Source organism: Stenella coeruleoalba (genome assembly GCF_951394435.1).
Source record: "Stenella coeruleoalba genome assembly, chromosome: 1".
Classification (NCBI taxonomy): domain Eukaryota; kingdom Metazoa; phylum Chordata; class Mammalia; order Artiodactyla; family Delphinidae; genus Stenella; species Stenella coeruleoalba.
The window spans coordinates 177,794,419-177,807,418 of record NC_137169.1 but is presented as its reverse complement, the minus strand read 5'-3'; the positions used below and the strand labels follow the sequence as shown (position 1 = coordinate 177,807,418).

Sequence of the window (13,000 nt, the reverse complement as noted above, 5' to 3'; positions counted from 1 at the left end):
TGAGGGCAGCTGTGAACTCCAGGCAGGTGCAGAAACCAGATGAAAAACAGGAGCAGGGATGGTACACAGTAGCACAGGGACAGCCTCACCCGAGCAGTGGCCAGGGGACGGCCCCAAAAATCAAACCCATCGTCAACACCAACAAGGCACAATGAAGACATAGATGCTCATCATCTTTACCTTCCCTATAATCGGAGTAATACCACTATTTCCAGAAGCAGGGAACTGGTAAGCAATGCTTCACTGGTCCCTGTCTTTACCCATCTGGATTTCCAGGCTATTGCCACATCCTTACATTTTCTCCCATATTAGTCAATATTTCTTTCTCTCTGTCTATATGGATACAGTGTTCATTTAGACTCAGATCATCTCTCTGCTGGATTCTCCTGCTGCTACCCTTTTCTTTCTAGGTTCCTCACCAAGCAATTCACTAAAAGAAAAATACTTCTTCCTCTCATTGCTTTGATTGTGCTTCCCCTCCCCTTCATCATGTACAATGTCTAAATTTTTCGCCTGATGTTTCAAAATTATTTTCCAGGATACACTGGATTATAATTGCCTAATGTTCATCAGCTCCTGTTCCTCAAATACCCACCCCTTCTATAGCAGGCATATATGTTTTATCCAATAGGCCTATTTCTAGGATGTCTTCCTTTTAACTCTGACTTTTGCAATACTCAGATTCTCCCCAATATGGTGCCCAAATGACTCCCTTTACAGTATTCAGGGTTCTACTCAGATCCTGCCTCCCTCTTAGGAAAATCTCAGACTTATCCATAGAGACATAATAGTTTCCCTGTACTCTACTTGGCCCCTACCTAAAATAACCACAGCTGGTTAACAATTATTTGCCTATAAAAGTCAATTACCTCCCTCTACATCCCCCAAATGTGTTTAATTTTGACATACGGCTCAATGTCATAGGGTTAGAAAGAACCTTAGAGGTCATCTAGGATAATCTTCTGGAATTCCCTGTACAATAACTCCAGTGAGGGAGCCCATTTATTTTGAAGAGTTCTAATTGTCAGAAAGTTCTTCTTAAAGGTAAACTGACACATGCCACCCTGAAACTTCCATCTGTTTCACCCCTGGTCCTAGTTCCACCCAGTAGCTACACAGAATAAATTTCACTTTTCTTCTACACAACAGCCCTTCAAATATTTGGGAGCTGTCATGTTTCTCAAAATCTTTTCTTTTACCTATATAATGCATATGTTTGTATAGTTATGTTAATCTCTGTCTATATTATCTACATGGGCTCAAAATATTTGTGTAGATAAATTGGAAGAAAAATGTAATTTCATATGTAGCATTTTTCTTCTTTTTTTAGCTTTATTTATTTTTATTTATTTATTTTTTAAACTCAACGTTTTATTCTATGGTACAAGTACAGAATTTTTTGCAGTACGCGGGCCTCTCACTGCTGTGGCCTCTCCCGTTGCGGAGCACAGGGTCCGGACGCGCAGGCTCAGCAGCCATGGCTCACAGGCCCAGCCGCTCCGTGGCATGTGGGATCCTCCCGGACTGGGGCACGAACCCGCATCCCCTGCATCGGCAGGCAGTCTCAACCACTACGCCACCAGGGAAGCCCCAGAAATTTTTTACTGAGGGAGGAATGCATTGAATTCTATACCTGTTAATCTTTATTTTGTTCTTATTATCCTTTCTATTTTATATATTTATATAAAACAGAGAAACTTTTAAACTAGTCATCAGTTATTGAGACTGCTTTGTGGTTTCACAATTTTCACAAAACTTATACCATTTTATGGGCCAGCACATATCCAGTAATGTCCCTGGGCTTTGTATGCTTGTCTTCTCCTTGTTAGGTTTATTCCCAGCAATAGGATTACCTGTATCCAGAATGCCAATTGAAACACCAAAGATGGACATCATGACAATCAGTAACACCGCAGTCTTACAAAATGGAACAAGATAAAGACCAATTGTGGTAGCGAACATTGACACCCCCAAAAGAAGAAAATGATTCATATTGTCAAAAAGAACTCCACCAATCACAGAGCCACCCAAATATCCAGAGTCACGGCCCACAAAAATCAGAGAAAGACTGCTGATATTGCGATCCACATTTGTTGCCAAATCTTGAAATGTGGGTCCCAGTATAGCGACACTCATTCCCTTTTCACTGTGATGATTGTTTCCTTTGCTGTGCGGAAGCTTTTTCGTTTGATGTAGTTGCACTTGTTTATTTTTGTTCTTGTTGCCTGTGCTTTTGGTGTCATATCCATGAAATCGTTGCCAAGACCAATGTCATGAAGCTTACCACATTTTGCAATCATGTGTGCTATTCTGCTAGTGTTGGAGGGTCTCCCACAGAAGCGGGGTGGCCGTGGCTCACTGCGGGGACAAGGACACTGGCTGCAGAAGCCCTGGGAGGCACTCCCTGGCGTGAGCCCTCCCAGAGTCTGCCATCAACCCCACCAAAGGGCCTGTAGGCTCCAGTGCTGGGTCACCCCAGGCCAACCAACACTTTTTTTAGTTTTATTGAGATTTAACTGACATATAACATTGTTTAAGGTGTACAGTGCCTTGATTTGATACACTTATATACTGCAAAATTATTACTGCCATAGAGTTAGCGAATACCTCTAGCAGGCGCATAATTACCATTTCTTTTTATGGTAAGAACATTTAAGATCTACTCTCTTAGCAGCTTTCAAGTATGTAATACAGTATTATTAACTATAATCACTATGCTGTACATTAGAGCCCCAGAATTTATTCATCTTGTAACTGGAAGTTTTTATCATTTGACCAATACCAATCCTCCTCCCCCTCCTCCCCCTCAGCCCCTACTAACCATCTTTCTAGTCTACGTTTTTATGAGTTCGGCTTTTTAAGATTCCACATATAAACGAAATCATACAAGTAGTCTTCTTTCTCTGTCTGATTTATTTCACTTAACACAAATGTTGTTACAAATGGCAAGATTCCCTTCTTTCTCATGAATAAAATTCTGTTGTATATACAGGCAAACCGCATTTTATTGCACTTTGCTTTATTGAGCTTCACAGATTTTGCATTTTTTAACAAATTGAAGGTTTGTGGCAACCCTACATCACACAAGTCAGTTGGCACCATTTTTCCAACAGTGTTTGCTGACTTTGTGTCTCTGTAGCACATTTTGGTAATTCTGGCAACATTTCAATCTTTTTCACTATTATTTTCATTATTATTATATTTGTTATGGTGATCTCCAGTTAGTGATCTTTTTTTTAATAAATTTATTTATTTTATCTATTTTATTATTTTTGGCTGCTTTGGGTCTTCGCTGCTGCATGCAGGCTTTCTCTAGTTGCGGCGAGCGGGGGCTACTCTTCATTGCAGTGCATGGGCTTCTCTGTTGTGGCTTCTCTTGTTGCACAGGCTCTAGATGCACAGTCTTCATGAGTTGTGGCACGTGGGCTCAGTAGTTGTGGCGCTCGGGCCTAGTTGCTCCACGGCATGTGGGATCTTTCCTGACCAGGGCTTGAAACTGTGTCCCCTGCAGGTGGATTCTTAACCACTGAGCCACTGTGGTTAGTGATCTTTGATGTTACTTCTCTGACTCGCTGAAAGCTTAGATGATGATTAGTATTTTTAGTAATAAAGTATTTTTTAATTGAAGTCTGTATATTGTGGCGTTTTTTTAGACACAATGCTATTGCACAGTTAATAGACTCCAGTAGAGTATAAACATAACTTTTCACATAGACTGGGAAACCAAAAAATTTGTTTGGCTCACTTTATTGTAATATTTGCTTTATTGCAATGGTATGGAAATGAAGCCATAGTATGTCCGAGTATTGCCTGTACATACCATATCCTTTTTAGCCATTCTTTTTAAGCTGTTTGCACATGCAGTACTTTGGGTTTTATGTATGGTTTGTCTTTGAACTGTTGTTGTATTAAATCTTTAAAGGCCTATAGAGTGCCAAATACAGTTCCACTTACAGAGCGATATTTTTAAAGTTTCTTTGGATGACAGTGAGAAGGAGGATTCTTATCTGGCCGGCATAGAATAAGTCATTCTTTTTGAAGATAAGGAGATGGATTAAATGACCTCTTGTTCCTTTTAGCCCCAAGGGTCTATGATTCAATACTTCTTGGATTAAAAAACTTTATAAATTATTAAGAGACTATTTCAAACAATTGGCAAAGTGCTATATAAATGTTACTAGTAGCAATAATATCTATTCATTTTAAATTAATAAATTAGTACCAGGGCTTCCCTGGTGGCACAGTGGTTGAGAGTCCACCTGCCGATGCAGGGGACGCGGGTTCGTGCCCCGGTCCAGGAAGATCCCACATGCCACGGAGCGGCTGGGCCCGTGAGCCATGGCCGCTGGGCCTGCGTGTCCAGAGCCTGTGCTCCGCAACGGGAGAGGCCACAAAAGTGAGAGGCCCGCATACCGCAAAAAAAAAAATTTTTTTTTAATTAAAAAAAATAAATTAGTACCACTCCTTTTCTATGGTAATAATGAAATAGCTGACTAAACAATCCATTTAACATGTAGCCTACCACTAACTAGTGTAGTGGAACTGAGACTGGCTTAGAATTTATGTGAAATGGGTTTCTCTTTCAGTTATCTATTGCTGAATAAGAAACAATCCCAAAACCTAGTGGCTTAAAACAATAGCGATTTATCCCTTCTTGCAATTGTGTGGATTGTCTGAATAGTTCTTCTGCTGATTTCACCTAGGTTCACTCATGTAACAGCATTCAGCTGGAGGCTCAGCTGAGATGAAAGGTTGGCAATTCACATATCTGGCATTTGGTGCTGCTGTCTCGGTTCTCCTCCACTGGCCTCTTGTGGGCTGAATTATACCCACCTCCCTATTCATATGTTAAAGCCCTAACCTCCAGTACCTCACAAAGTGACTGTATTTGAGGATAGGGTCTTTAAAGAGGTAAATAAGTTAAAATGAGGCCCTAAGGGAGGGTCCTAATCCAGTATGACTGATGTCCTTATAAGAAGAGGAAGTTTGGACACAGACACACAGAGGGACGACCATGTGAAGACAGAGGGAGAAGACAGCCATCTACAAACCAAGGAGAGGTCTCAGAAGAAACCAACCCTGCTGACACCTTGATCTCAGACTTACAGTCTCCAGAACATTGAGAAAATAAATTTCTGTTAACTCACCCAATCTGTGGTACTTTGTTATGGCAGCCCTAGCAAGCTAATGTAAACAGTCTAACCTATTGGAGAACAAGAGGTATATTAGCTTGCTAGGGCTGCTGTAACAAAGTACCACAGGGTGACTTAAACAACAGAAATTTATTTTCTCATAGTTCTGGAGACTGTAAGTCTGAGATCAAGGTGTCAGCAGGGTTGGTTCGTTCTGAGGACCATGATGGAGAATCTGTTCTCTGCTTCCCTCCTGGTTTCGGGTGGTTTCCTGGTAATCTTTGGTGTTCCTTGGTGCATAGCATCACCCCATCCCTGGCTTCATCTTCACATGGCATTCTCCGTGTGTGTGTGTGTGTGTGTGTGTGTGTGTGTGTGTGTGTGTGTGTGTGTGTGTGTACTGTAAAGACCCTATTTCTTAATGTCATATGGTGAGGTACTAAGAGTTAAGATTTCATTGTAAAGCAACTATACTCATAAATATGTTAAAAAAAAAAGAGTTAAGATTTCAACATATGAATTTTGGGGAAAAAATTCAAGCCATAACACTGAGCTTCCTTAAAGCACGGTGGCTCAGTATTCTAAGAGAGCAAGAGCGGAAGCTGTATCATGTCTTGAGTCTTAGTCTCCAAGGCTCTCACAACATCACTCCCACCACCTTCTATTAATGAAGGTAAGTCACAGGCCTGCCCAGTTTTAAAAGATGGAGAAATAGGCTCCACCTCTTAATAAGAGGACCAGCAAAATATTATGGTCATGTTTTCAGTCTTCCATAGGGTCTTATAATTTTTGACAATTAACTAGCTATATGGCCTTGGGCTAATCATAAAAGCATAGATTCTTAGAATCAGAAGGGACCCAGGCCAATCTTATTCCCACTACTGAGTAAATTTCCTCTGTCTCCTTCCCACTCCCGAGGTCTCCTTCTCTTTCCATTCTAAGGGCTGCTCCTAGGTGAACTCACCAAGCCTCTGTGTCTGTACTTACGCTGTTTCCTCTGTCTTGAAAGCAAATACCCCCTTCTTTTATTTCCATCTTTTTATTGAAGCATAATGTTCATATAGAAAAGCATGTGTGTGTGTACTGCTTGATGAATTTCACAAACTAAAATGCACCCATGTCATCGGCATCTTGGTCCAAAAGCAGAACATTACCAGTACCTCAGAAGCCTTCTCCATGCTCCCTTTCAGTCTCTACGCATTTCCTCCCAACTCCACAAAGGTAACACTATACTGACTTTAATAGCATACATTGATTTTTGCATATTTTTGTACTTTATATAATGGAATCAGACAGTATGTAATCATTGTGTCTGACTTCTTTCACCCAATATTATGTGTTTGAGATTCATTCATATTTTCATTTATACTTGCAGATCATTTATTTTTCATTGCTGTATAGTGTTTCATTATATGAGATTATAGTATACTTTACTTATCCATTCTATTGCTGATGAGCATGGTTTTCATATGAATATCCTAGTACATGTCTTCTGGTGACCATAGATATGCATTTTGTTAGGTATTTTTCTGGAACAAAGGATACGTGATGTTTAGCTTTAGTAGATACTATCTAATGGTTTTCCAAAGTGGCTTCACCAATTTTACTCTCACAAGTAATGTAGGAGAGTTTTGGTTGCTCTAAATCCTCACTAACACCAGATATTTTCCATCCTTTAACTTTTTAATCCATTTCACACTTCTTTTACTGTCTAACTCCTATTTGTCTTTTTAAGACTCAGCTTAGGAGTCACCTCCTCCAAGAAGGCTTAACTGACATGCTGGATTAGGTGTCCCTTCTCTGGGCCCACATTAACCCTTATCTATGCCCCAGGCTTTCGAAGTTACCTGTTTAGAGTTGTTGAGGTTAGTATGAAGGACAAACTGGCCCATGTGTAAATTGAAACCAGTCTTTGTAGCAGTATCTATCAATACATATACTCAGTTTGTAAACACAATATACATTCTATGTGTACAATTCATATATTCTTTTACCTAGCAATTCCTAAAAATTACTTTTACATTTACACAAAGATACATGTTCAAGTATGGTCCCAGTATTGGTTTTGTTTGTTTTGTTTTGTTTTTTGTTTTGTTTTGGCTGCGCCACATGGCTTGTAGGATCTTAGTTCCCCGACCAGGGATCTAACCCGTGGCCCCCTGCAGTGGAAGCCTGGAGTCCTAGCCACTGGACCGCCAGGGAATTCCCACAGTATTGTTTTGTTTGTTTGTTTGTTTTTTAAGACTTATTTATTATTTATTTATTTTTGGCTGCGTCGGGTCTTAGTTGCGGCATGCAGGATCTTTGCTGAGGCATGTGCGATGTTTTGTTGCAGCGCGTGGGCTTCTCTCTAGTTGCAGCGTGCAGGTTTTCTCTTCTCTAGTTGTGGTGCACAGGCTCCAGGGCGGGTGGGCTCTGTACTTTGCAGCACACGGGCTCTCTAGTTGAGGCATACCAGCTCAGTAGTTGTGGTGCACGGGCTTAATTGCCCCGCAGCATGTGGGATCCTAGTTCCCTGACCAGGGATCTAACCCGCGTCCCCTGCATTGTAAGGTGGATTCCTTACCACTGGACCACCAGGGAAGTTCCACACAGTACTGTTTCTTTTTTTTTTTATTCCTCATTCTACTTTTTTTTTTTGAATTTTATTTTATTTATTTTTTTATACAGCAGGTTCTTATTAGTTATCTATTTTATACATATTATTTTATACATATCTGTCAATCCCAATCTCCCAATTCATCCCACAGTATTGTTTCTAATAGTGAAAAATTTAACCCAAAGTAACTGTTCATCAACATAGGAATAGTTAATGTAATACTAAGCACTGGTTGAAAAAAAAAGAATGAAATAGGTATATAGGGCTTAAAAAGATCTCCAAAGTTTACTGAAAAATAAAACAGCAAGTCACAGAAGAACATGAAAACTTCTCTGGATGGGATAATGGGGAAGAGTTACCAGAAAAGGGGGGAAGGGGAATTCCAGAAAAGGCGGGAAGGGGAATACCAGAAGTGCTACCATTTTCTTTGGGCAAACTTCAGCATTTGCTACAATGTTTATGCCTTCCTTCTGAAAACTCCTCTCTGAATTTCCTTACCTATAATATGAGGTTAATAATAATGTATACCTTCAAGGGTTGTATGAGGAGTTAATGTATGTGAAGCTCTCAGAACAACACAAAATTGCCTCACTCTCAAACCCCCAGCCATAGTGATTGGTCTAGGGATGGTCAGCTGACCCAAGCTTGGCCAATTACAATCCTCCCCTGGACATTTTGGAGTTGGAATTGAGAGAGGCCAGCCCCTCTTTGAGAACTTGGACTGTGAGATGTAAAGTGCAAGATATTTTGGCAGCCATGTTTCCCCTCATTTGGATCAGAGAAGAGGAGGGAATTGATATGCAGGGAGAAAAAACAAGCATTTATATTTAGAATCCATTTTTTTTCTTAAGCTAGTTTGAGCTGTTTTTCTGTTATAATCCTAATCAATACAACCAATACAGTCAATACAAATGCCATAAAATACCATGTTTATTTAATGCATATTACTCATCCATAAATGGCAAATTGGAGAATGATGTCTGTAGACACGTAAGTTGTGCTACTCCATTAGGATCTTTCCCAGCATGTTAATGTTTTGAAGTGATCAGTAATAAACTTTCTCACGATTGAAGAGAAACCTTTAGCAATAAATGAAGACCTGAAAAAAAAAAAAAGAAGCTGAAAATCTCATAGAAGTGCCATCCTTTATTGTACACACAAGTGTCTCCCTTTAGTGAATAAGTGACTAGTTTAGTGGCTTCAAGAACTACTATATTTTCCATTGAGCTATCTAGAAAAGCTGCAAGTGCAGATGGAAGAAGCTGCAAAGACATTTTCGCATGTTTCCCTTAAGAGGGTTTGCCAGACCTTCCTCAGCTTCCTTGTTTCCTCTCCAGCTCCACAACTACCTCTCTTGTGAGTCTGCTTTCAGCAAAAGAAGAAAGCTGAACTTACTTCTCAATATTCCCTCTGCCTAAAATGCAGTCTTTTTTTCAGGTTGCCTGGCTAACTCCTACTTAGCTCTTAGCTCTTAGCTTAAGTCTTCCCCTAGGAAGACTTCCCAAACCCTAGTCTAGGTTAGATTACCTCACCTTCACGCTGCTACGCACTTTCAAAGAAATTCAATACCTGCTACCAACGCTTATCCCACATTATTGTAATTACTTGTTTAATAGCTGTCTTCCTCATTAGATTCTAAGTCCATGAGGGCAGGAAGTGGGTTGATCTCATTTACCAGCGTATTCCCAACAACTTAGTACAGTGCCTGGTATACACAAAGTGGCCATTAAGTATTTATTAATAGAACATTAGAAATCTCTACTTTCTATCATTTCTACAAATAATTTGTCAAATATATTTCTTTTGAAAATGTAAATGGAAAACTACCAGAGTAATAAATTCTCATTTCAGGAGACTTAGAAAATGTATAAAATTATAAAGAAGAATGCAAATGTTGTCTATAATACCACCATTCAGATATAAATATTTTTGGAGTTTTTCCTTTCAGTTTTTTCTTTTGTTTGTGTGTATGTGTATATATATATATATATATATATACACACACACATTTTTAATTTTATCTTTATAATAAATAATACACAACTTCCTCTGTCCTAAGAATTAAAGTAATACAGAACATAGATTAAGAAATGAAAGTTGTCCTTTAAGCCTCCCCTCAGTTGTTAAAAGTTGGTTCACTTTTTTTCTCCAGCTTTATTGAGTTATAATTGACATATAGCACCGTATAAGGTTAAGGTATACAAGGTGAAATGATTACCACAATAAGGTTAGTTAACACATCCATCACCTCATATTGTTACTTTGTGTATAGAGGCGGGGTCTGCTTTTTTCAAGCAAAATTGGGATCATACTGTATGTACCAGTGGTTTTTGAATTTTATTTTACCCTGCTCCATAGTAAAAAAGTATATTTTACAATACAATTCAGTTATACACACACATACATGCATGTATGTTCACACACATACACACACATACATTGATATATGACTGAACTTTAAAAAGTTTCAGGAAACAGTGCTTACTCTTATGATATACTCATATTCTCTATTCTAGGCTAGTCTATATCCATTTGTTTCTTCGTTTGTATAAACACTATACCTACAGAAGGGCAGCTTGGAATGGGTTGTCAGAGGCCCAGCAAGGTAAAGGAGAATTTGTGTGGGGAGGCCAGCCAGCCAGTGGGGAAAGAGAGTGTCAGTCCAAGTGGGGTGAGCAGGGCATCTCCATGGAGAAGCAGTCTTGCATGAACTGTCAGAACCTGAATATTGTGGGAAGTGCAACCATGTGGAAGTGGTGGCTCAGCATGGGGTGTCATAGCCTAGATGCCATGAGGAGAGTATCCACAACAGGGAGGAAGCAGTAGTTATGGGAAATTCATTACCTAGAAGGGGCATAATCAAATAAGTAAATTTATTCATAATTTCAGCCAGGTTTCTTACTATCAGAGAAAGGAGTCACAGAAATAGAAAGAGAAAAAAACTAAAAGGAACCCTATGGTGTATTCAGAACTGACTACTTAATTTGTAGAGCTCTGTGCAAAATGGAAATGTGGGGTCCATTGTTCAAAATTAAGAATTTCAAGGTGGTGAGAGCAGAGCATTAAACCAAGTGCAGCTGTCTTTCTAAGTGGGGGGCCCTGTGCAACCACACAGGTCTCACGCCCACGATGCCAGCCCTGGGTGTATTCATGTACATAGATGGAAATGTACATCTGTTTTTATTACTAATTATGAAATATGATATGTAATTTAAAATATATAATATTCCCTACTCTATCCATGAAAAGATTTGAGATCAGAAACACCCCAATAGCAATAGCACATCTAGTGCCTAGATCTTGGCTTCTAAATACAATTCTCTACTAAAAGGAACCAGAACTTCTTAGAGAAATGGTCTGAAACAGGTCTGGGGCAGGAAAATAGCTGACTCTAGAGCTATGCCAGAAGGCAATGCTCAGAGAAGGTGGGGCATGTCAAAAGAACGCAAAGGCTAGCTTGAACGGGCTCTCATTTACAAATCTGGAAAATACAAGCATCAAAATAAATAATTAGGAAAAAAGTAAATATAGTCAGGATAATGGAATCCAGGTTTCTCACTATTTGAGAATGAGGTTAGAGATATGGAAAGGGAGAAAACTATTGAATAAAATAGGAAGCCATGAGTCCATATTTATATAAATGAATATATAAATAATTTGAAAGTTTGATAAGTCACGAGTTATGTACATGTTTCAAGAACCTCCCTAAAAAATACTTATTCATAAGTAATTATTAATCAAGAGACACTACGATGGAGAAGACTGGCAGATACCATCTTAATTAAATGATCAAAATAAATAACGTCACCATGACTAATCAAAATCATGGTCCCGCTGATAGGTTGCAAGGAGAGATATTCCTACCAAAAATGAGTCTGGATCTAATCATCAGGAAACACTGAAACTCCAAAATGAGAGATATTCTACATTCTGTAATCTGCAAAAGTGCATCATGAAGGTCAAGGGAAGACTGGGGAACTATTTCAGAATGAGAGAGACTAAAGAGGCACCACAATCTAAAGACAACATCATCCTGGATTGGTCTGTTTATTCTAAGAAACATTTCACAAAACTTGAATAGGGTCTGAAGTACAAGGTACCTATGTATGCATGTTAATTTTCTGATTCTGATAGTTGTATTGTGATTATACAAGAGAATGCTTATAGGAAATACACACTAATGTACTAAGGAATAATGGCACATCTCATCAGCAACGTACTCTCAAACAGTTCTGTAGACAAGCAATGTCACCTGCCTCTTCAGTAAACAAAGCATATTGTGGCCATAAAGCCATCAGCCACTGCCGCAGCCACCCCCAACGGTGCACCCTGAGGGGAATTTGGGATGGAGAAAAACAGGATACTGGCCCTAGATAGTTAAGATGCATATCAAGGGAATAAATTTAACAAGCCCAGACTCTTGCATCTTCCCATACATAGAAAAACACTAAAATCATTAACTTGAGACGTTTGTTTTTCGTGTGTGATTAGCAGTAATCTTTTGATGTTCCACTACGGTTTTTTTTCAGCAAAAATTTCTATGTATCCTGGCTCCTCCCTTACCTCTTTGGAACAGTCGTCAGAGCTGTCTGAGAGGCATCTTCCCGGGCTATAGTCCTCAGTAATGTCCTTGCATAAACATAATTCTCAACTTTTAGGTTGTGCATTTTTTTTCAGTTGACAGTTTAAATGCCTTACCAAAAAAAAAAAAAAAATCAACATATATGGGTCTATGAATTTACCCTCATTGACTAATCTAATAAACTTATCGAGAAAAGAAACAATGGTATTTTATTTTTTTCATATTTTAATTTTATTGCAGTGTAGTTGGTTTACAATGTTGTGTTAGTTTCAGGTGTACAGCAAAGTGATTCAGTTATACATACACATATATTCATTCTTTTTTAGATTCTCCTCTCATATAGGTTATCACAGAATATTGAGTAGAGTTCCCTGTGCTACACAGTATGTCCTGAAACAAGGGTACTTTAAAATGAACAACAGTACATTAGAATTGTTTTTAATGAACCATGGCTGTCTTCAGTGGTTACTGCTTTTTTTGATATATGCTGACAAGTTACTTATTAATTAGCTTTTGGTTAAGAATTGATTTTACAGTCTCAGAGGAACATATTTCTGAAAATTGATTATTGACGTTCTCTTTGCTTATGTCTTTCTGACATTTTAGGGATTGCTGCCAGTACTAGGGTGATCAATGGTCCTAGTTTGCCAGGGTTGTAGCACTGAAAAGTCCCACTTAATGGGAAAC

General features: G+C 38.9%; 1 long non-coding RNA gene across 2 annotated transcripts in view; it reads right to left on the bottom strand.

The window, feature by feature from the left end:
* Positions 1 to 8,660: 8,660 nt before the first annotated feature.
* LOC307182826 overlaps positions 8,661 to 13,000 on the bottom strand; it is a 46,722-nt gene continuing 42,382 nt past the window's right edge. For both annotated transcript variants that reach the window (XR_013827271.1, XR_013827272.1), the window contains exon 3: positions 8,661 to 8,830. This is a non-coding gene — a long non-coding RNA (uncharacterized lncRNA). The remainder of the gene's footprint in view (positions 8,831 to 13,000) is intronic.